The 23064-nt window shown below is 41.4% G+C and overlaps 1 protein-coding gene and 1 pseudogene across 9 annotated transcripts in view; both read right to left on the reverse strand.

Annotated features, from left to right (window-relative positions):
- Positions 1-10251, reverse strand: part of SMCO4 (single-pass membrane protein with coiled-coil domains 4) — a 146894-nt gene extending 136643 nt beyond the window's left edge. For 4 of the 9 annotated variants that reach the window (XR_010127617.1, XR_010127613.1, XR_010127614.1 and 1 more), the window contains exon 1: positions 9997-10225. The gene's annotated coding sequence lies outside the window, so the exon portion shown is untranslated. Of the gene's footprint in view, positions 1-9996 lie in introns of all 9 variants that reach the window. The other 5 variants (XM_054439312.2, XM_054439310.2, XR_010127618.1 and 2 more) reach the window with 4 other exon arrangements.
- LOC129008726 (methyltransferase N6AMT1-like) lies at positions 1473-2524 on the reverse strand (annotated as a pseudogene).
- Positions 10252-23064: the final 12813 nt, after the last annotated feature.

Consider the following 23064-nt stretch of genomic DNA (forward strand, 5'->3'; position numbering starts at 1 on the left):
ATATCTGGCCATTTTTCCTCCTAAGCAAAGTCAACCAGGGGGACTGCTCAAAGTTCTGTCCACTGGGAGGATTTCCCTTCACCACTGTCCTTCAAGGTAGCCCAGAGATGAGCTGTAGTGCTGCAGCTGTCCACTTTTGGGTGGTACCTGAATATCATACAGAATCCTCTGTAAACCAGGCCTAAGTCTTCTCTTTCTCTGTCAGCTGATCATAGGGAAGTTCCCATGAAGCCATAGATGCAGGCTGGAAGAGAGAAGGCAGATAGCAGAAGTGGAAACTATGGAAATTTGGCCTACTTCTTCATGTAACTTCCTTGTGCCTTCAGGGCCTGCTCAGGCCCAATCATGTGTATACCATTTCCATCTGATGATGGAGTGTTGCTGTGCATATCCAACTTTGTGCGTTGGTGGCTCAGATAACAACCAGTTCATGATGGGCAGCTCAGGTTGCACGGTAACTTGGTGACTCACTAAGTATCAGTCTCTAGTAAGGCCCAGTAGCAGGCCAAGAGCTGTTTCTCAAAAAGAGACTAGTTATTTGTTGGTAATGGCAGGGCTTCGCTCTAAAATCCTAAACCAAGATTCACCTATAGGGACCTCCCAGAAGCTTCAAACAGCATCCCTATCTGCCACTGCCACTTAAACACCACTGGATCTGCTGGATCATATGACCCAAGTGGCAGAGCAGCTTGCACAGCAGCCTGGACCTGTTGCAGAGACTTTTCTTGTCCTGGGCCCTACTCAAAACTAGCAGCTTTTTGAGTCAATTGGTAAATGGGCTGGAGTAACATAATGAAATTGGGAAATGTTGCCTCCAAAACCCAAACAGGCCCACTAAGTATTGTGCCTCTTTCTTCGTTGTAAGAACAGCAAGATGCAACTACTTCTCCTTCACCTTAGAAGAAATATTCCAACATGCCCCATGTCATTGGATCTCTACCAATTTCACTAAGGTAGAAGGTCCTTGAATTGTAGTCATATTTATTTCCTTCCCTCTGATGCAAATGTCTTTCCACTAAGTCTAGTGTAGTTTCTACTTATTGCTCACTAGGTCAAATCAACATAATGTCATTAATATAACCAATCAGTGTAATATTTTGTGGAAGGGAAAGGCAATCAAGATCCCTATGAACTAAATTATGACATAGAGTTGGAGAGTTGATATACACCGGAGATATAACAGTGAAGGTGTATTGCTGGCCCTGCCATCTGAAAGCAAACTGCCTTTATGGACTGGTATGAAAAAGAAGACATTTGCCAGATCAATTCTGTTGCCTTACTAAATAATGCTGAAATAAATATTTCATACATAACTTTTATATTTAAAATGCAAATTATAAATATACATATTTACTTGTACTTGTGCAAATAATTCTATAGGCCTGAGTGAAAGGGAATGTTCCACCTTTCTACCTTTTTTTAATGACAAATTTCTGATAAAATTCCTTTTTACCTAATGAATGACTTCAGTTTCAAGATATGCTAAATGCATTCAGTTTCCAGTAGCTCTGGGCACACATTGTATGCTTGAACTTGGTGAACTTGAGGACTGAAAGTTTCTTGGCCTGCTTGTCTGGAAAGTGCAGTGGTTCCTTGCAGACCTTTGGTCTTCATTATGTTCCAAATTTCTTCTGCGTTGTTTTCTTTAATGGTAACTAAACAGAATAATCCTTTTGGTGAAAGGATATCTGGAACCAGGGGGAAAAACCTGTGCATGACTTCCTGACCATTTCTGCCAGCAGCCCAAGCTGCCTCTATTCCGTGACTTCCTACCTCTTCGGGTGGAGTCACTACATAGGGGGAATTAAACACCAGAAGATCAACTTTTTCCTTCAATATTGGTAGCAAGCCTTTGACCAAATCTGTAATAACTGGTTGAATGTGGACTTTGTTACACCGTGCTGTCTTTAGGGTACAAGCTGCTGCCTCAGGGTTGATATCAGTGCACATGTACAAAGCCTGAGGACCTATCATAGAGGCTAGGAATGCAGATACTACACCAGACCCTGCCCCTACTTCCAGGCATATTTCCACTCCCGCCAGCTCGGCAGCCGCTACCTGGAGTGCGTCCAGAAGCAGAAACATGTCCTCCGTGGGCTCATACACGTCACTGAACGTGCCGCAGCCCACATGCCCGTGCAATGGCGTGGGGAAGCTCTGGGCTGCCATCTTCCTTCACTGCCGATGCCAGGCTTTTCTTTTTGCCCAAAAGGCCTAGAGAGATGCTGGGTTTTGTGAAGATTTTCAGTATTCAGTTATGCAATTTCAAGAACCATGCTATAAAAAAGTCTCCCACCAAAAACAGAGTAGGGGAAATAGATAAAATAACTCTGACAGTGAAATTCTGTCAGATAAAAGCAAAGCTGAGATAAAGGAAAGCCAGATAAATACATCCCTCCACAGACCATTAGCATTTAGCAATTTATACACCTGCAACTCCAGATTTGAGTGAATGGACAGTCTGTAGTTTGGGGCATAACCCAAGGTTTGTGAAGTCTGCAAACTCCTACCATCAGTCTCAGGCTCACATTCTTTTTTTTTTTTTATCCACTAAAAAATTTTTTTGTGTGTTGGACCCAAACAGTCAGTCTGAGGCTCTTTTGGAGGCCAGTCCTGGACCACAGTATATTCTCTACACTTCCTAACTTGAGGCAGGTCCTGGCATGACTGAGGATCTTCCTCTCTCCCCGCTTATACTTCACTGTTTGCATGGGTTTCCTATGGCTCCTATACCAAATTACCGCAAGTTGATGGCTTAGAACAACAGAACTTCTTCTCTCACAGTTCTGGAAGCTGGAAAGAAGTTGCAGATCAAGGTGTTGGCAGGGCCAGCCTCCCTCCAGAGGCTCCAGGGGAAAACCCGTTCCTTGCCGCTTCAGCCCTGGTGGCTGCTGGCATTCCTTGACTTGTGGCTGCATGACTCTAGTCTCTGCCTCTGTGGCCACCTTGCCTTCTTTTTTGTCAGTGTCACATCTCCCTCTGCTTCCCTCTTAAAAGGATGCTGGTGATTGCAGTTAGTGCCCACTTGGATGATCCAGGATAATCTCCCCATCTCAAGACCTGTAACTTAATTTCATCTGCAAAGTACTTTTGTGCTGTGTAAGGTACCATGCAATGGCTCCGAGCATTAGGACATGGACATCTTTGGGGAGGGGGCACACGATTCAGCCTATCATACTGTTCCCAATTGCTAAGACATGGCCTTTCTGTCACCTTAAGGTAGAGGCTAAGAGAAGAGAGCCGAGGAGTATATTTCTGTTTGGCATCATAGGGTATCCTAGGCTCCCAGGGCCTTCCTTTATTTAAACTACCAAATATAAAACAGAATTCCAGTCAGGTTGAGAGCCTCCAGATAATCGAGTAAGTTATGGAAGGCCTTTCAAGCAACCTTAAAACTCCCTTTTGGAGGATCCACAAAAAGACCTGTGTTTGATTCAACATACCATGTAAATTAAATACCATGTAAACCAAAGAAGTCACAGGCAGAGTCTACATGTAAAGGTGCCAGGAAAACTGCACCACATCATTTTACCACCTTTTTGGTCACCCATTGCTATGAGCAAATAGTTAATTGCACAGGGCTTCAACAACCTCTCAGTGGGCCAGAGCAGAAGTTGGTGGCATTTGAATGTTTAAATCTGGCCCATAAGTCTTGGTGGGTTTCCAGCATGACCTTAATCTAAAATACATTCTGACCTAAATCACCTGGCTTTGCTAGCCTATGCCAACCAAATATACTGCATAATTATGCAGTATTGGACTTTGCACTGGTTGGGCATACACATTTAGCTTATCTTATCAAAGGCAGCAATCCAGCAATGCAATTTGGAAATATAGAAAAACCAGACCTCAGCTGCAGCGCTGGATTTAATGGGCAACACATAAGTAATGAGAAGAGCAACACGTGAAAAATAAAAGCAAGGGACCAAGCAACCTTGCCAGTAAGCTGGTGAGACATTGAAAGCTTTCCTTATAAACTTCAAACCCTGCTTGCTCAGCTTGTGACCTAGGCCCACCCTGAGCCGCTCAGCAGTAAAGTCTACTCTGTATTCACTCTGAACACATTCATTTTGCAAAATGTCCAGTAATAATAATGTCCCTGAGCTGCTAATTGATTGAGAAATGCTTTAAGAGCTTTATGACGGAGGGAAGGCACAATTAGTTATTATTAGATCGTGCAATTTATTAACTTTAAGGGCAAACAAAACCTCAACTGCAAGTGTTTCTTCATATTTCCTGTGAGAAAATAGACTTGTCAGGCCACTGTTCTCTGCTATTAGCAATGTCATCTCCTCACCAGGAATAGAATTTGCATATATTGTCACAATGTAAAGTTTTCTTATAAATATAGTTGGGAGCAGCTAATTTAGGCAATGTTTCATCTAAAGTAGAATTTGGCCATCATGTCTAATAATTGGATTCAAATGTAAATGCTTTTTAAGTATCTTAAATATCACAGACTTAAAAGTAGAAGTCATGAATTTGACATTGTTAGAAACCCATCAAAGGAACTCCACATCTATATAGAAAAAAAGGTTCAAAGCTATAAGATAGATTTAAAAAGAAATATTTAAATGGCACTTACAAAATAATCTTCCCTATATGAACTAATACTGATACTATACTGTCTTCTGGTCCTAAAATATTTTCTCAGTGAGAAGTCTGACGTCTTTCTTTGGGAATCACCAGCCTATAGCTATAGGCTAGCTACTACTCTGAAAAACCTCTTTAAAAATGGAGAAGCCAAAGATTGAAAAGCGTCCTCAAGAAATAAACCTAGAAATCAAGTTTTGGGTCTGTGATTAGTTATCCCACTAGTCAGATAAAAATTTTACTGAAAGTGTTTTCATATATATTCCATCTATTGGGAAACTATCTAGATTCTTTGCTTGCGAGTGACAGATATCCAACTCTGCCATGGTAAACTAGGTAATGTAATGTATTACCATGGTATACCATAATGTATATAAAGTATACATTATGTGTACTTTGTATACTTTATATACATTATCTTCCTCCTTATATAGCCATGGAAAGAGAAAGGAAGGAGCTGGTCTTAGGGACATGTATATCTAGGGACTCAAATGCTTTGGGGACTTTGTCCAACTTGTCTCTTGTCCTTTCTGCATTCTGGCTTCATTCACTTTGTTACAAGTAGAATTTATTCACATAGCAAGGTACATGGCACAGGCCACTCTGGGCTTGCAGCCTCCTAACTTAATGATCCTAAAGGAAAGAGAACTTCTCTCTTCCAGGTGTAGTTGAAAAATTCCAGGGAAGGGCTCTTGGCTTACTTGAACCACATGATTATACATAGATCAATCCCTGAGGACAGAGAGATGGTATATTATCAATAATATAATATAACTGACCTAGCCTGAGTAATGTGCCTATAATACCCCCATGATTAGTAGGGCAAGGGCTGTTTATTAATAAATTAATTAATTTATTTAATTTATTAATAAATTTATTAATGATTAACAAATAAATAAGAAGAAGGTGTATTAGTTCATTTGGGCTGCCAGAACAAAATACCTTAGACCAGGTAATTTATAAACAACAGAAATGTATTGTTTACAGCTCTGGAGGCTAGGAATTCCAAGATCAAGGCACCAGCAGATTTGGTACCTGGTGAAGGCTCACACTCTCCTTAAAAAATGGCACTTTCTCACTGTGACTGCACATGGTGAAAGGGGCAAATGGTTCCCTCAAGCCTCTTTTATAAGAGCACTAATCTCATTCATGAGGGCAAAGCCTAAAGGCCCTACTACTTAATGTCATCACAATGGGGATTAGATTTCAACATGAATTTTGGAGGAACATGAACATTCAGACCATAGCAGAGGGACAGCACAGTTACTAAGAAAAGTGAGGGGATAGCCTCCGCCACTAAGGAAAATGTTCTGTCACCCCGCTTCCACCCCCAGCTGGTATCTACTGCATTCTCTGTGCACACACAGAATGGCCACTTGAGGCAGACATCCCTAGTTTGCAGTGCAAAGGGCGTGGTCTTTTATGTCAGATAGAACAGAGTTTGAATCATGCCTCTGACCCTAACTTGTTGCATTACCTTAGGCAGATTACTAAACCATTCTAACCCTTAGTTTTCTCATATTAAAAATGGGGATTTTAATACCTGATGTATAGCATGTGGTAATTAAATTAAATAATGTATGTAAAGGGGGCTATTTGTTGACTAAATGAGTGTCAGACCAGGACCAGGCACTAGGAGTTAATGGCATTCACACAGACACACACACACACACACACTTGAACACACACCCCAAAAGACCCAGACACTATTAATGCTCTCAAGGAACCTAATCTAAACCACTTCAGGTTTGGGACAGCAAGACCTTAGATAGGTATGGACCCTCAAAACCTTCTTGTAATTTCAAATTCCATGTGACTCGTTTGGACCTTAGCCACACCCCCGGACTGGATCCTAGCCTTGGCTGCCCAGGCTTTGGTCTAAGGTATTCTCTCTGCTCCTCATTCCAGGCCTCTGACCTCTCACCACTTAGTGAACAGTTACTACGCACCAAAGGTTACTATGATAATACTTTATATACATTATCTTCCTCCCCACAACTCTAGAAGGTTGCCCCCATTTTAGAGATGAGAAAATGGAAGCTAAGAGAAATCATATGATTTGACCAGTTAATGTAAGCAGCAGGAAGTGGAGTCAGAGTTCAAACCCAGATCTGACTGATTCTAGAGCCCACTCCCTCAAACACTCACAGCCTAGCCTCACAGCCTCCAAACTTTCCCTATTTCAGCCTGGGGTGTCTGGCCACTCCTCTTGGTGATAGCTCACTTCCCAGGACCTGCTCTCTGCCCCCTGGGCTTACCACTCCAGTCCTTTCTCACCTGACACAACTCCCAGTCCTGGTCCCCACAGCACAACTCTGCTACCACCCATAATGCTGCATGAACTTAAGAAGCTGACAGTGTTTCCTGCCAACCAACGTCACCTAACAGATGAGACTGAATTTTTCCAGTCTTCAAATCAGTTTTTTTAGTATAAAGGAAACTTCTTTGGGGATAGTCATTGAATAGCTCAAGCTTCTCTCTCCATCTGAGGAATGCATTTTTGTTTGGACAGAAAGGAAAACAACATCTTCTCTTATGGGCTAACTCTTGTCTGTCCCTCCTCTGAATTCATATGTTGAAGCCCTAACTCCCGGTGCCTCAGAATGTGATTGTGTTTAGAGATTAAGTCTTTGTAGCAGGGTGCTGTGGCTCATGCCTGTAATCCCAGCACTTTGGGAGGCTGAGCCAGGCAGATCACTTGAGGTCAAGAGTTTGAGGCCAGTGTGGCCAACATGGTGAAACCTCGTCTCTACTAAAAAAATACAAAAAATTAGCCAGGCATGGTGGTGGAAGCCTGTAATCCCAGCTACTCGGGAGGCTGAGGCAGGAGAATTGCTTGAGCCTGGGAGGCAGAGGTTATAGTGAGGGAGATCGTGCCACTGCACTCCAGCCTGGGTGACAAAGCAAGACTCCAGCTTAAAAAAAGAAAAAGAGATAAAGTCTTTGCGGAAGTAAGTAAATTAAAATGAAGTCATTGTGGTGGATCCTAATCCAATATGACTGGTGTTCTTATAAGAAGAAGATTCGGAGACCAAGCACAGTGGCTCAGACCTGTAATACCAACACTTTGGGAGGCTGAGGCAGGTGGATTCCTTGAGCCTAGGAGTTTGAGGCCACCCAGGGCAACATAGCAAGACCCTGTCTCTACAAAAAAAAAAAAGTACAAAAATTAGCTGGGTGTGGTGGTGCATGCCTGTAGTCCCAGCTACTCAGGAGTCTGAGGTGGGAACATAACCTGGGCCTGGGGAGGTCAAGGCTACAGTAAGCCATGATTGTGCCACTGCACTCCAACCTTTTTTGAGACAGAGTAAGACCCTGTCTCAAAAAAAAAAAAAAAAAAAGAAGAAGAAGATTTGGAAACAGACCTGGACAGAAGGAAGATGATGTGAAGGCACAGGGATAAGATGTCCATCTGTAAGCTAAGGAGAAAGACCTGGAATAAATTCTTTTCTCATGATCCTTGCAAGAAACCAACTCTACTGACACCTTGATCTATCTTAGACTTCTAGTCTCCAGAACTATGAGAAAATACATTTCTATTCATCCACTCACTCTGTGGGACTTTGTTACAGTAGTCCTAGCAAATCAATACATCTTCCCACACTTACCCCCATCACCAGCAAATAAGCTTCCACAACCCTTTCCAAAGGAAGAGAAATCCATCAACAACCACTTGTTCCGCAGTGACCAGTAAGGTGTCTGGCATTGTGCTTATGCACAGGAGCTACAAGGTGAGTAAGGAAGGACCGTCAGGAGCATGTGTTCCTTTTATTTTTTTTAACCTCCACATTCATTGGCTAACATAGCCATATCCAGGAATAGCAAATTCAAAGCACATGTATGTACAAAGTTACCCACACACTCATGACCAGGATGAAGATCCAAATCAACCATTGAACCCTACCCACTGAGCCTGGATCACTGCGTCAGAATCCTTTCTAACACAGAGCTCTATGAATCACTACAAATAAGGCCAGATTCCCTCTTGACATGAATCGTATGTGCCCTATGAGGGAGAAGCTCCTTATTGCTTTCCTAATATCTATTTTCTTCTTCCTTACTGAGACAGCCTGTTTTTATTCAAATAAAAGCAGCATTTCTCACCTTTTCTTCAATACCGTTCAATGAAATATAATGGAAGATACTGACTGGAAGTCTCCTCAAAAGGACAATTGACAATTGTATGCAATCTTATGTTCCCTATTCATCCACTCTGCTTTCTGGGATGAAACAGTGATGACTGGAACTTCAGCAGCCATTTTGGATTATGAGTCCATGATGAGGATGGAAGCTAACACTGAGGATGAAGGAAAAGAAAGGTAGAAGAAATATGCTTTCTTGATGATTGTGGAGCCTCCATACCAGCCCTAGATTGCCTACAGCCAGACCCATGTGTTTGAACTATTATTATTTGGGTTTTCTTGTTATATGCTGCCAGACCTAAAATTTATTGATACAGCACCTATGACAATTATTGCAAAATGGCTTACTCAACACCAGTGATCAACTTCTTGCTGTATTCCTCTATTATAGAGGCTGGAAAGCTAAAAATACAAATTCCTGGTTCCCTTCCTTGCAGCTGGGGCAGCCATATGAAATGTAAGCCAGTTCTGCCATTGAATGCAAGCAGAAGTCTGCTGAGGATTTCTGAAAAAGACTCTTTCATTTTCTTTCTTCTTCTTTCCACCTGGAATGCAGATGCATGGCTGGGTGGCTCCATAGCCATCTTTCGATCATGAGGCAACAAGCATGAGGACAAAGACACCAGCAAACAGCCAAGCACCAGGCTCATGCCTGTAATCCCAGAACTTTGGAAGGCCAGGGCAGGAGGATCACATTAGCCCAGGAGTTTGAGACCAGCCTGAGCAACATAGTGAGACCCCATCTCTACAAAAAATTTAAAAATTAGCTGTGTATGGTGGTGCATGCCTGTAGTGCCAACTACTTGGGAGGCTGAGGCAGGAAGATTGCTTGAGCCCAGAAGTTCAGGGCTGCAGTGAGCCATGATCTTACCACTGTGCTCTAGCCTGGGCAACAGTGAGACCCTGTCTCAAAGAAGAAAAAAAAAAAAAAAGACACCAACAACCTAGAGATAGTAAAGTGGAAATACAGGAAGGACCCGGTCCTTCATGTCATTAAGCAAGGGCCCTGCACTGCTTATCTCTGGACTTCTTGTTATGGGAAAGAAACAAACCCTATTTGTCTAAGCTGCTTTGGATGGGTTTCCCATGTTTTGTGGCTGAACACATTCCCCAAACCATCCCTATACTAGCCCTTCAGTACTCAGCTGAGGCATTACCTTGCCTGAGATCACCCCAAGCCTGGGTGACTGTATTAGCTTCCTAAAGCTGCTGTAACAAATTGCCACAAATTCAGTGCCTTAAAACAACGTAAATTTATTACCTCATAGTCCAAGAGGCCAGAAGTCCTAAATCAAGGTGTCCATAGCGTTAGTTCCTTCTGGAGGCTCTGAAAGAGAAATCATCTCCCAGCTGCTCTCCCGGCTTCTAGCAGATCCCAGCAATTCTTGGTGTTCCTTGGCTATAGCTACATTACTCCAATCTCTGCGTCAGTCTTCATATGCCCTTCTTTCCTCTGTGTGTGTGTGTGTGTGTGTGTGTGTGTGTGTATGTGTTTGTGTGTTTCCCTTAAAAGGACACCAGTCATTTGATTTAGGGCCCTCCCTAACCCAGTATGACCTCATCTTAACTTGATTACATCTGCAAAGGCCCTATTTCCAAATAAGGTCACATTCACAGTACTGGGGTTAGGACTTAAACATGTCATTTGTAGGGACACAATTCAACCCAACGTCCCCTTGGAGACCTGTGCTCACCATATTAGTCACACACCACACTCAATTCATTACACTGTGAAGAGCCTATATAATGGGACTTCAGACTGGCTTCTTGTTTCAGCCATCTCACTAATTATTTGAATGATTTTTAGCTCTGCAATAACTCAGTTTCTTCATCAGTTAAATGGAAATAAAAATATTTGCTTTGTCTACAAGGTTAACATTCAATGCCACTGAAATAATGTAGATGACACAGCCTTGAAAACCATAAAGCTTTTTTAAGAAGTGAGACCTTTTGGAATTCCTCTCCTTCTTCAACAGCATCGTCATTATTCACCTCGGATTTTTGAATTTTTAAGCATGAAAAGGAAAATAGGAATGAGCTTGGGTAGCTGGGAACAGTAAGTAGAGACAAGTGAGGGTTCAACCTGTTTTCTGCTTGCAGACGGTACCCCAAAGACAGGTCAGGGGGAAGCAGGAGAGGGGCTGGAGCATTATCAGCTGGACCAGGGCTGGGCTCAAAGGAAATGGTCCTGAGATGGCAGGCTGATGGGCCACCAGGCAAGCCACCAGGCACGTCACAAGCTGCAACTTCAAATACAATCTACGTTCTCCAAATTTTATCTTTCATATTTATCTGGACCTCACAGCCTTGCTATCATTCTTTAGGGGCTCTAAAAACACTAACTGTTTAAAACGTAAGAAAAATATAGTAAGCAATGTAATAAAAGCACTTGTTATTCCTACTCAGATTTAACATAGGATAATATTTTGCCACATTGAATCCAAATCCTTTTTAAGAAACAAAGCATAAGATACAATGAAGTCCTCGCTTTATGATGCCAGTTCCCTCCCCCATTCCCATTGTTTTGAAGTTGGTGTGTATCCTCCTGTGCTTTTGATACGTTTCTGCATATGCAGGTAGCTATATTAAAAATATTTAATGTCATTCCCTGCATTTAAAAATTTTCATAAAAGCATCATTCTGTATATACACTGCACTTGCTTTTTTTACTCAGCATGACTTTGAGATTTATCCCTGTTGCTACATATAAATCTAGTTTATTCATTTTAACTACTAAATGTTATTACATTATATGAATAAACCACAGCTCATTTTTCCATTCCCCTACTGTGGAACCATTAGATTGTTTCTAATTTTTTTAATATTATAACCAATGCTTCAGTGAACAAACTTTTGCATTCCTCTTCATGCCTGTGTATGAGAGTTTCTCTAGATCTATCCATAACCAATAACCATACAAGTACTGGGCTGTAGGTTATTCACATCTTCAACTTCACAGAAGTTTTAAGCTTTAATATCATTTGAATTAATCAGTTTATTCAATATGTTTTGAGCTTTGGTGTCTAATTTAGGAAATACTTGTCTCCGCTTAAGGTCCTAGAAATAATATCATATCCTCTTCACTTGTTTACATTTAAGCCTTTAATTCACCTGGAACTAATTTTTGTGTATGGTATGAAGTAGGAATCTAATTTTGTGCTTTTTCATATGTATGGCTGGTTGTCCAGAACCATTCTTCAAAGGGTCCATTCCTTCTGCATTTATTCATAACCCACCCTGCTGGTATAGCCATTCTTCCAAATGGTGGAGGCCAATTGTCAGCTCTTTGTACTCTTCTAAATTCTTCAAAATTCTCTCCTGCCTGTTCTTGGCTAAGTACTTTCTTAAGGAAAAATTTTAACTGGGTAAGTCAAGGCTGTCAACTTAAAGGAGCAACATATTTGATGGAAGAAGTTTAACTAAAAACCTGTTAGTACCTTTTGTTGGCGAGCAGAAGGCAGGCTTAGAAAGAGTCTGAATGTAAAAGACCTATAGATAGGGAAAGGAAGCAGTGAGTCTTGACTAGTGTGGCCCAGGTCAAGGAAGAGCTGAGGTGGGACACTCTGGAGGGCTAGATACTTGAGGAAAGTGGAGGCAGGATGCCCCATTCTGCACCTTTCACGGCTTGCTGCAGGGAACCCCTGCACTACTGGGTCTCTAAACCTCAGATTCCTGATGTGTAAAATGGGTATAACAATACCATCCTTCCCATGCTGTTTTCTAGAAGATAGAAATGATGCACCTAACATCACACCTAACACACATTAAGGGAGCACTTAATGAAGGGAGCAGCTATACTTGTTATCACTATCAATTATCATCGGTTTATCCAGATTCATTCAATAATACTGGCAATCCTCAATTTCCTGGAACAAACTTTTAAGCATCAGTTCAAATGCATTTTACCATTGTGTTGGATGTCTCCAAAAAGGGCTGTGTATTAGTCCGTTTTCACACTGCTATAAAGAAATACCTGAGACTGGGTAATTTAGAAAGGAAAAATGTTTAACTGATTCACAGTTCTGCATGGCTGGGGAGGCCACAGGAAACTTACAATCACGGCAGAAGGTGAAGGAGGCGCAAGGCATGTCTTATATGGCAACAGAAAAGAGAGGGAGATAATGGGGAAGTGCCAGGCACTTATCAAATAACCAGATCTCACTCACTGTCACAAGAACAGCAAGGGTGATATCCACCCCCATGATCCAATCACCTCCCACCAAGTCCCTCCCTTGACACATGGGGATTACAATTCCAGATGAGATTTTGTCAGAGGCGTGTGAACCAGAGCAATTCCATCTTGAATAGGATGGAGGCTGAGATTTACTGGGCTGCATTCCCAGATGGTTAAGGCATTCTAAGTCACAGGATGAGACAGGAGGTTGGCACAAGATACAGGTTGGCACAAGATACAGGTCATAAAGACCTTGCTGATAAAACAGGTTGCAATAAAGAAGCAGGCCAAAACCCACCAAAACCAAGATGGCGACAAAAGTGACCTCTGGTCATCCTTCCTCACTGCTATCCCACCAGCACCACAACCATTTACAGATGCCATGGCAATGTCAGGAAATTATCCTATATGGTCTAAAAGGGGGAGGCATGAATAATCCATCCCTTGTTTAGCATATCATCAAGAAATAACCATAAAAATGGGCAACCAGCAGCCCTAGAAGCTGCTCTATGGAGTAGCCATAATTTTATTCCTATACTTTCCTAATATACTTGATTTCACTTTACTGTATGGACTTGCCCTGAATCCTTTCTTGTGCAAGATCCAAGAATCCTATCTTGGAATCTGGATTGGGACCACTTTCCTGTAACAATTTGGGTGGAGACACAGAGCTAAACCATATTAGGCTGCCATCAATTACTCCCCCACCTCATTGTGCATGCTGCTTCTGCCACCAAGAGGTGAAGCTGGTTTCTCTTTCCTTTGAATCTGGGCTGGATTGTCACTTGCATTGGCCAACAAAATATGGACAAAGTGACCCTATGCTAGTCCTGGCCCACCCCTTAAGAGTTTAAGAAGCCTGGCATTTATTTTTCCTCTTAGAGCCCAGCAACCACGCTGTGAGGAAGTCCAGGCTATCCTCTGGAGATGAGAGGCCCTGGAGGATGAGACCTATGTGGAGAGGCGGATACATGGAGGAAAACAGAGGTGCCCAGTGGACAGTCAGCACCAGGTCCCAGACATGTGAGAGAGACCTTCAGGGACCCTCTAGCCCAGTCCATCTGCCAGCTGAATGAAGCTGTAAGAGAGCCCAAACAGCACCACATCTGGCTGAAGAACTGCCTGGCCAACCCACAAAATTTAGGAAGATAATGAATTGCTGTTGTTTCAAGTCACTAAATTTTGGGGTGCTTTGTTACCCAAAAGTAGATAACAGAAATAATCATAGATATGACAGCTCAAATATGATGGTTGTATTGTTCTAATACTAGCAGGAATGCCTGTTTAATCAATAAACATGATACATTTGCAATGAGAAATAATAGAAAATTCTACATACTGATGCAGAATGCCTAGAAAATCCAAGAGGGCCTGGGTAATGACATGCAAATGAAGACAAGAATTCCTCATCAGAATCAGACAAACTAGAAAAGTGCTCACAGTCTACCTGAATTCTTATTCTTTACCCTGGGGCAATCTGGTTTGTTTTTTTTTTTTTAAAGAAAAGAGAGAAAGTATCATTTTTAAAAAGAAAAAAAACCCTTCAGTTCCAATCACTTTTCAAACTTAAGCAGAACGACTTTCACAGCTTCAGTCAAGTTTGTCAAAAAGTAATTTTCTACCTAATTTACTTTCACAGACCTTCTCAGAGGCCGGAGGAAAAATTCCTTTCTGAGAAGGGTGAGAATGGAACTCACATTTCCTCCAAGGTTTCCTTCCCTCTGGCTATTTTGCACGTGTCAGGGGCACCAAGGACAGGCTCTGCTTAACCCAGCAGGCAGCCTGGAGGCAGAAAGTGTTGTGAATCCCTCAGCAGCAGGGCCAGGAACTTGCTTGCGATTCCCTGCCATGGCTGATCTGTTAGCCCCAGAATTGTGGTCAATTGGAAACTGAAAACCTGGTTTCTTTGGGCTGTTCTACAGCTAAGAGTATGAGGAAATCCAGTGAGGCTTCTTGTTTACACAGGGGTCAAATAGAGGTGGAACAAACTGAAAACCAATTTTCCTCCACTGTTCCTAAGTAATTTATGACAATGTGGACAGATAGAAATCTTCCCAGAAAAGAAAAGCAGACAGGTAAATTACTGTGGCTTTCTAAGTGATCTGTAGTATTTTTGCTTATCTTCTCTCTTTTTTTCTTAAGCTGCTCCTTTGCCTCATTATTTCTGCATATAAATGAGAAGATTTTGTATTAGTGAATGGTCCTGAAGGATGACACCATCTCCCAAGCACAGACATCTCTGTGTTGGGTGTGCCCACCCCCACCAACTCACCCCAATCTTTTCCTTTGTGCCCCGAATCCAGCTGAGGGGCTGTCATGAAGCATTAGTGATATTTAATTACAGGGCCTAATAACAGTGATTGAAATGATCATGCAGAGAATAATTCAGTGTATGTACCAGCACACTCAGACCTTTGCATTGTGCTTTTATTTGCATTCCTGGACTCACTTGTGCTTGCCATGTGCTGTGGGGAAAGTTAAGAAGGTGGCCAAATCCCCTTGCAACCTCTGCAATTAACTTGCACAAAATATGGGCAGTTTTGACATAGTGGAGAGTACATGATCTTTGGCAGACTCTAAATGTACACTGACCATAGGGAAGCCTGCTAAGTCGAGAGTTCAGCTTGGCCACAAAGAGGAAACTGGGGGAGAGAATACCATGGATGAGAGGGAGAGGATGGGCCTCCTGAACTGCATTGGTTCAGCACCTGTTATGGACTGGGCTAGAACTTTATACATCTACATTTTCTCCATTAATTCTCCCACCAGCTCCATGTGTTAGGTATTCCTATCACCCTGTTATTGATGGTTACTTCTCCTCCACCTCAAACACTCTCATCTCTAACCAGCCCTAGCTCTCTCCTAGTTACCTCCTACTAACCCTTGTGAAAGGAAAATAAATCCTGGGGCTCCAAAATCACTAAGTGAAATGGAAAAGTCCAGCTGGGAACTGCTTAGGGCAAACCTGCCTCCCATTCTATTCAAAGTCACCCCTCTGCTCACGAAGATAAATGCATATCTGATTGCCTCCTTTGGAGAGGCTAATCAGAAACTCAAAAGAATGTAACCATTTGTCTCTTATCTACTTACGACCTGGAAGCCCCCTTCCCTGCTTCAATCCTGCCTTTGCTTCGAGTTGTCCCACCTTTTCTGAACCAAACAATGCTCATCGTACATGTGTTGATTGATGTCTCATGTCTCCCTAAAACGTATACAACCAAACTGTGCACTGACCACCTTGGGTACATGTCGTCAGGACCTCCTGAGGCAATGTCACTGGCGTGTGTCCTCAACTTTGGCAAATTAAACTTTCTGAATTAACTGAGACCTGTTGCAGACATTTCAGGTTCACACTCATTAGGACTCATTCAGTTATTACCCAGTTCCTCTGAGAACGTTTCCCTTACCCTCCCCTGGGCCTCAGCTCCCACAGCCGCCTGCGATGACAGCTGGTATGCTATGCTATGCGGTAATTAGTTGTTTACTTTTCTGACAGCCTCCACTAGACTCCAAGAGGGAGAAATTTCATCGTACTCATTTTCGTGTCTCTCAAACTTAGCACAGTGCCTGGCATGCGATCTGTGCTTAGTTAAAATTTGTAGAATGAACTGAGTAAACTGCTCATAGGGATACAGTTAGCTTCTGCTTCCGTTTAGTTCTGTTCAGCTCCAAAGCCTTATCACAAAAGCTTCTATTGAAGACTTTTTATTAAGTAGACATAGTATTCAGAGCACTGTTTCGGCAAAAAAAAAAAAAAAAAAAAAAAAAAAAAAAAAAGAAGAAGAAAACTCATTATCCGAGTTTAAATTGATGTTAGAGGTCAGGGAGAATCTCCTGGCATTCTCCAAGAAAAGGCATTGAGTGATATGTTGCTGGTTGAGAATGAGGGTGAGTGCGGCAGCGCTGTGTAGAATGTACTAGTTGTTTGTAAATACTAGAGCAATTCTGCCCCCTTTCCAATCCTTCTGTGGCCCATGGGGTCACTAGGAGCAGAGGACAATAGCATCTCCTGCTGCCTTTCCTCAAAGTACGATTTCAGAATATCTGGAAGAATACCCAGCCGAAGGATTTAATCTTGTTCCCCAAAGCAAAAACTAAACAAATAACTTTAATTTTCAAGCTTTGACAAGGTATTCCAAGTATCCAACTGGTGGCCTTTAATTTATAGATGGCCAAAATTGACACCTTTTTTTTTTTTTTCACGAAGGTGGCACAGGAAAAGAAATGTTTTAAAGAGATTGACAAAACTCTGCATGACAATATAATATTCTACTTCTATCATGGGCAAGAGCATTTTAGTGGACCATATTTTAATTATAAATATGTTTCATTTCATCAGTATGGATGTAGTGTGTGTGTGTGTGTGTGTGTGTGTGTGTGTGTATTGTGAGGGTGTCCAAGTGAACTAATAGCTATACAGAGGATCACCAAGAAGGATGAGGAGCCCTATATGCACTTTATCCCAGCTAAAAGATCACGGAGGAAATAGTTAAAGCCCATCCTAAACTATTCTGCTAAAATCTGGACTAGAGTATATACAGGCATACCTCATAAATATTGCATGTACAGATCCAGATCACTGCAACAAAAGCAATTATCATGATAAAGTGAGTCACATGAATTTTTCGGTGTTCCAGTATATACAGAAGATATGTTTATACTATGCTGTACTCTATTAATTGTGCAATTGTGTGTATCATTATGTCTATAAAAACAATATACATACCTTAATTTTAAAATGCTTTCTTGCTAAAAAGTGCAAAGGATCATCTGAGCCTTCAGTGAGTCATAATCTTTTTGCTGGTGGAGAGTCTTGCCTGGGTGTTGATGGCTGCTGACTGATCAGGGTGGTAGTTGCTGAAGATTGGGGAGGTTGTGGCAATTTCTTAATGTAACAATGATATTTGCCACATCAATTGACTCTTCCTTTCATGAAAGATTTCTCTGTAACATGTGATGCTATCAGGTAGCATTGTACCCACACTGCTTTCAAAATTTCGGTCAATCCTCTCAAATCCTGCCACTGCTTTAGCAACTGAGTTTATGTAATATTCTAAACCCTTTGTTGTCCTTTCAATAGTGTTGACAGCATCTTCACCAGGGGTAGATTCTATCTCAATAAGCCAGTTTCTTTGTTTAATCTATAAAAAGCAATTCCTCATCAATTCAACTTTCATCATGAGAGTGCAGCAATCCAGTCACATTTTCAGGCTCCACTTCTAATTCTAGTTTTCTTGCTATTTCCATCACTTCTGCAGTTATTTCCTCCACTAAAGCCTTAAGCCCCTCCAAATCATTCATGAGGATCTGGGTTATCAGTAAAATAATTTTATTTTTTATTTATTTATTTATTTATTGTATTCTTTTTTAGGGACAGGGTCTCATTCTGTTGCCCAGGCTGGAGTGCAGTGGTGCAATGATGGCTCACTGCAGTCCTGACCTTCCAAACTCAAGTGATCCTCCCACCTCAGCCTCCTGAGTAGTTGGGACTACAGGTGCAACATCACCACACCTGGCTAATTTTTGTATTTTTTCTAGAGACAGGATCTCACCATGTTGCCCAGGCTGGTCTTGAGCTTTTGAGCTCAAGCAATCCTCCTGCCTCAGCCTCCAAAAGTGTGGGGATTACAGGAATGAGCCACCATGCCTCACTAGTAAAATAACTTGTAAAAAGTCATCCATGAAGATTGGAATCAACTTCTTCCTAACTCCTATTAGTGTTAATATTTCAATCTCCTCCTATGAATCATGAATGTTCTGAATGGTGAATCCTTTCCAGAAAGTTTTCAATCTATTTTGCCCCAATCCATCAGAGTAATCATTATCTATGGCAGGTATATAGCCTTATAAAATGTATTTCTGAAATGATAAAACTTAAATGTTAAAATTATTCTTTGATCCATGGATATTGTGTTAGCAGGCATGAAAACAACATTAATCTCCTTGTACATCTCCATCAGAGCTCTTGGGTGACTAGATGCATTGTCAATAAGCACTAACATTTTGAAAGGAATCTTTTTCTCTGAGCAGTAGGTATCATCAACAGCGGACTTAAAATATTCAGTAAACCATGCTGTACACAAATGTGTTGTCATCAGGCTTTGTTGTTCCATTTATAGAGCACACGCAGTAGATTCAGCATAATTCTTAAGGGCCCTAGGATTTTTAGAATGCTAAATAAGCACTGGCTTCAACTTAGAGTAGGTGCAGTAGTCCCTAACAAGAGAGTCAGCCTGTCCTTTGAGAGTCAGGCCTTGACATCCTCTCTAGCTAAGAAAATTCTAGATGGTATCTTCTTCCAATGGAAGGGTGTTTCATCTACATTGAAAATGTGTTGATGGCATAGGAAAAAGAAACAATGCTGACTATTAGTGACTCTCCTGGGTTTTGGAAATCTGTGCTATGCATAGGATATTGAAGTTGAGCTTGAGTCTGTGAAAGGAAAATAAATCTTGGGACCCCAAAATCATTCAGCCAAAGGGAAAAGTCAAGCTTGGAACTGCGGGCAAGCCTGCCTCTCATTCTATTCCCAAATAAGATAGGTACAAAGATTAAAAAGCTACATACCTCCATCACAATTTACCTACAAAGAAATTACTTGTGGACAAAGGACAGGAAGAACTCAAAGTCATTCTTGTGCTCATGTGAGACAAATGCATCTCTGATTGCTTCCTTTGCCCTATTTCACTAAGCCAGACTAATGCATAAGTGATGATTCCTGTAAATTGGACATTGGGTGAAAAGCTAATAAGAAACTCAAAAGAATGCAATAGTTTGTCTCTTATCTACCTATGACCTGGAAGCTCCTTCCCCTCTTCGAGTTGTCCCTCCTTTCCAGACTGAACCAATGTACATCTTACATATATTGACTGATGTCTCATGTCTCCCTAAAATGTATAAAACCAAGCTGTGTGCCGACCACCTTGGGCACATGTCACCAGGACCTCCCAAGGCTGTGTCATGGGCAAGTCCTTAAATTTGGCAAAATAAACTTTCTAAATCAATTGAGACCTGTCTCAGATAACTTTTAGTTTACAATTCAGTCCTCCACTTTAAGAGCCCAAGCCAGTAGAACTCTGTAATGATGGAAATGTCCTATATTTGCACTGTCCAGAACAGTAATATGATATTTGAAAAATATTTTTGGCCTTTGAACCTGTTTCCTGGCATGCAACTCCTAAAATTTTTAGAAACTCCAAAGTTACTTCTTTTTATATGCTAATAATTGATTGATGGCTGTTAGCCCCTAGATAGCTTCAGGATAGAGGCAGATCCTGGAAAGACCAAGGCATGATTGGAAGGTTGGGACTTTCAGTCCATCCCACAACCTCTGAAGAGGAGCTGAAGGTTAAGTTAATTACAAATGGCCAATAGTTTATTCAATTATGTTTATGTAATAAAGCCTCCATAAAACCCCAAAAGAAGAGAGTTCAAGGAGCTTCTGGATAGCTGAACACATGGAGTTTCCTGGAGGGTGGTGTGCCTGTGGAGAGCATGAAACCTCCTGGCCCCTTCCCCCATACCTCATCCTATGCATCTCTTCATCTGTGTCTTCTGTAATATCCTTTATAATAAACCAGTAAACATAAGTGATTCCCTGAGTTCTATGAGCCACTCTAGCAAATTAATCTAACCCAAAGAGGGTATCCTCGAAACCCCAACTTGAAGACCATTGGTTAGAAGTTCCTGAGGCCTGGAGTTGTGATCTGTGGGAAGTTGGGGGCAGTCCTGTGGGACTAAGCCCTCAACATATGGTTTTCGAGGCTATGTCCCAGGTAGAGCGCATCAGGACTGAACTGGAGGATACCCAGCTGGTGTCCACTGCAAAATTAATTGCTTGCTTAAGTGTGTGAGGAAAAATCCCCATACATTTGGTCATAGAGGTCTTCTGTATTGATTGTTGTTGGCAGCATGAGAGCAGAGGAAAACACTTTGAGTTTGAGTGTGTTTCCTATTAGAAGCAGCCACTAGCCACATGTGGATATAGAGCACTTAACATGTCGCTAGTGTGACTGAGAAACCAAATTTTTCAAATTAATGTTTATTACTTTAAATTTAAATTTAAATAACCACATGTGGCTAGTGGCTGCCATATTGGTTCAGCACAGGATTCTAGACAATCAAGTCAGGTAAACTTGAATTCAAATCCCAAATCTGTGTGACCTCACTTCTCTGAGCCCCAGTACCCTAAAATGGACATAACAAGATTTACTTCTAACCACATCAAGAAGGGAAGTTTCTGGAAGAAATATCATCACCCAACACTGAGAACTGTCTCTCTTTCAGGAGAAAGAATCTGATTTGCTATGTTCAGCCACTGCTTTGCCCACCCCATGCCCCCAATTCTTGGTGCAATCTACAGTGACAGCAGAACTGGCCTCACCACAGTGCAAACGTGGCCACACGGCAGGGAGAAAGGGAAGACAGGACTGATGCTGGTTTATCCTTAAGTAATGTCTCCCACATTCTTTATATTTTAGGAGTTCTTGTAAGCTGTCTTCAGTGTTTTTTGGAAAAAGATGGGAGAGAGGGAGATGGCAGGAGAGGCTAGGGATCTCAGGGAGCAAGGCTGCAATTATCAAACAAACATTTCTCGAGTACCTACAACACAAAACTATGTAAGACACGATTATAACACAGTAAGCCCAAAGAAACTTTAGCCTCAGTGTCAACTTTGGCTCAAGTTGCCAACACCTGCTCTCCAGCTTTTAGATTGTCAGGCCTGTGTGATGAAAGCCACTGTTCAGAGCAATGACCCAGACACTCCAAGAGCTTCCATCACCACTGAAAGATGAACTAACATGTTCCTGGAACTGTCTGAGGACAAGAAAATAGACTTGCTCATTTGGAAATATTTTCAACAAGATATGGACAAAAGAGGCCTCATAGCTAATTTTAAGTTAATCCTTATCTTTCAGTAAACAGAACACTCCATTCCCCATCAAAGCCCTTACTGTAAAAAATTTGTGTCGGCGAGAGTTGATAAGTAAATAGAGATCAGAGAGAAAACAAACAACCCTGGAGAAGTATCATTTGGTGGTAGATGATCTGATTATTTCTGGCTTGCATGATCTGCATGTACCTGCAAAACTATGCAAAAGACATGACAAACACAAAACTAAGGGAAACACAAAACTAAGCCTACTATTTTTACACATCTGAGTAAGGAACTTCAGGAAAATCCTACAGGGGCCACTGCAGAGTAATTATGATAGTTAACATAGCAGGCACCACTGTTAGGCACTTAGTATATAGTAACTTATTTAAATAAGGTACAAATATATATATGCATATACATATATACACATACATATACATATATATACACATACATATACATATATATGTATGTGTCCTGTATATAATTCTGAAAGGTAGAGATTATCATGACTCCCACTTTACAGATGAGGAAACAGAGTCAATGAGTAAAGAAAACCTTTGCTTTACACAACACTATCTATTTTTAAAGAATTTTTGGTGGCCTAATAAGTCAATGTCTAAAGAGCCAAATATAAAGTTGAAAATAAATTAACATTCAGTAGTTGTCCAGACATCCAACCCAGATAGCTCTGGCTCAGAAATGGATTTTGGAGGGTCCAAATTAGTCATTCATCCAAGCAGGTGTTAATTCTGCAATTTTTAGAATTGTGGGTGTCTCTATGGAATCTACAATTTAAATTAGCAACAACCTCCACCCCAAATCATGCATTAAGGTGACAACCACTTACAAAAGTCACTAAGATGTCCAACTTCTCAACTTTTGAGTTCAGTTATGGAACTCAGCCAAGAGGCTTTTTAACTCAAGCACAGACATAGTGGGATGGCATAATCGCATTGAGTCAAGATCAAATTTGACAACAGGGAAGTCATCTATTAAAGAAAATCACTCAAAGAGCACACAGAATTGCTTGTTAAAAGTGATCATAAACCATGGTACAAATATTGATGTTTATTAACATTTTTATTATGGCCATTTTAAATGGATAGCTTAGCAGACTATTCATTTATCTGTTCTGTGGGCCCCTAACTTGGCTCTAATGAGTTTGCCTTATAACATTACTGAAATCAGACCATGCTGTAAAAGCCAGAGCTGAGCAGCCCTGTGGGGGTTTTTCAGCAAAATCAACAATGGACATATACTGTGTTATTGGAAAG

This window comes from Pongo pygmaeus, chromosome 9 (genome assembly GCF_028885625.2).
Source record: "Pongo pygmaeus isolate AG05252 chromosome 9, NHGRI_mPonPyg2-v2.0_pri, whole genome shotgun sequence".
NCBI lineage: Eukaryota > Metazoa > Chordata > Mammalia > Primates > Hominidae > Pongo > Pongo pygmaeus.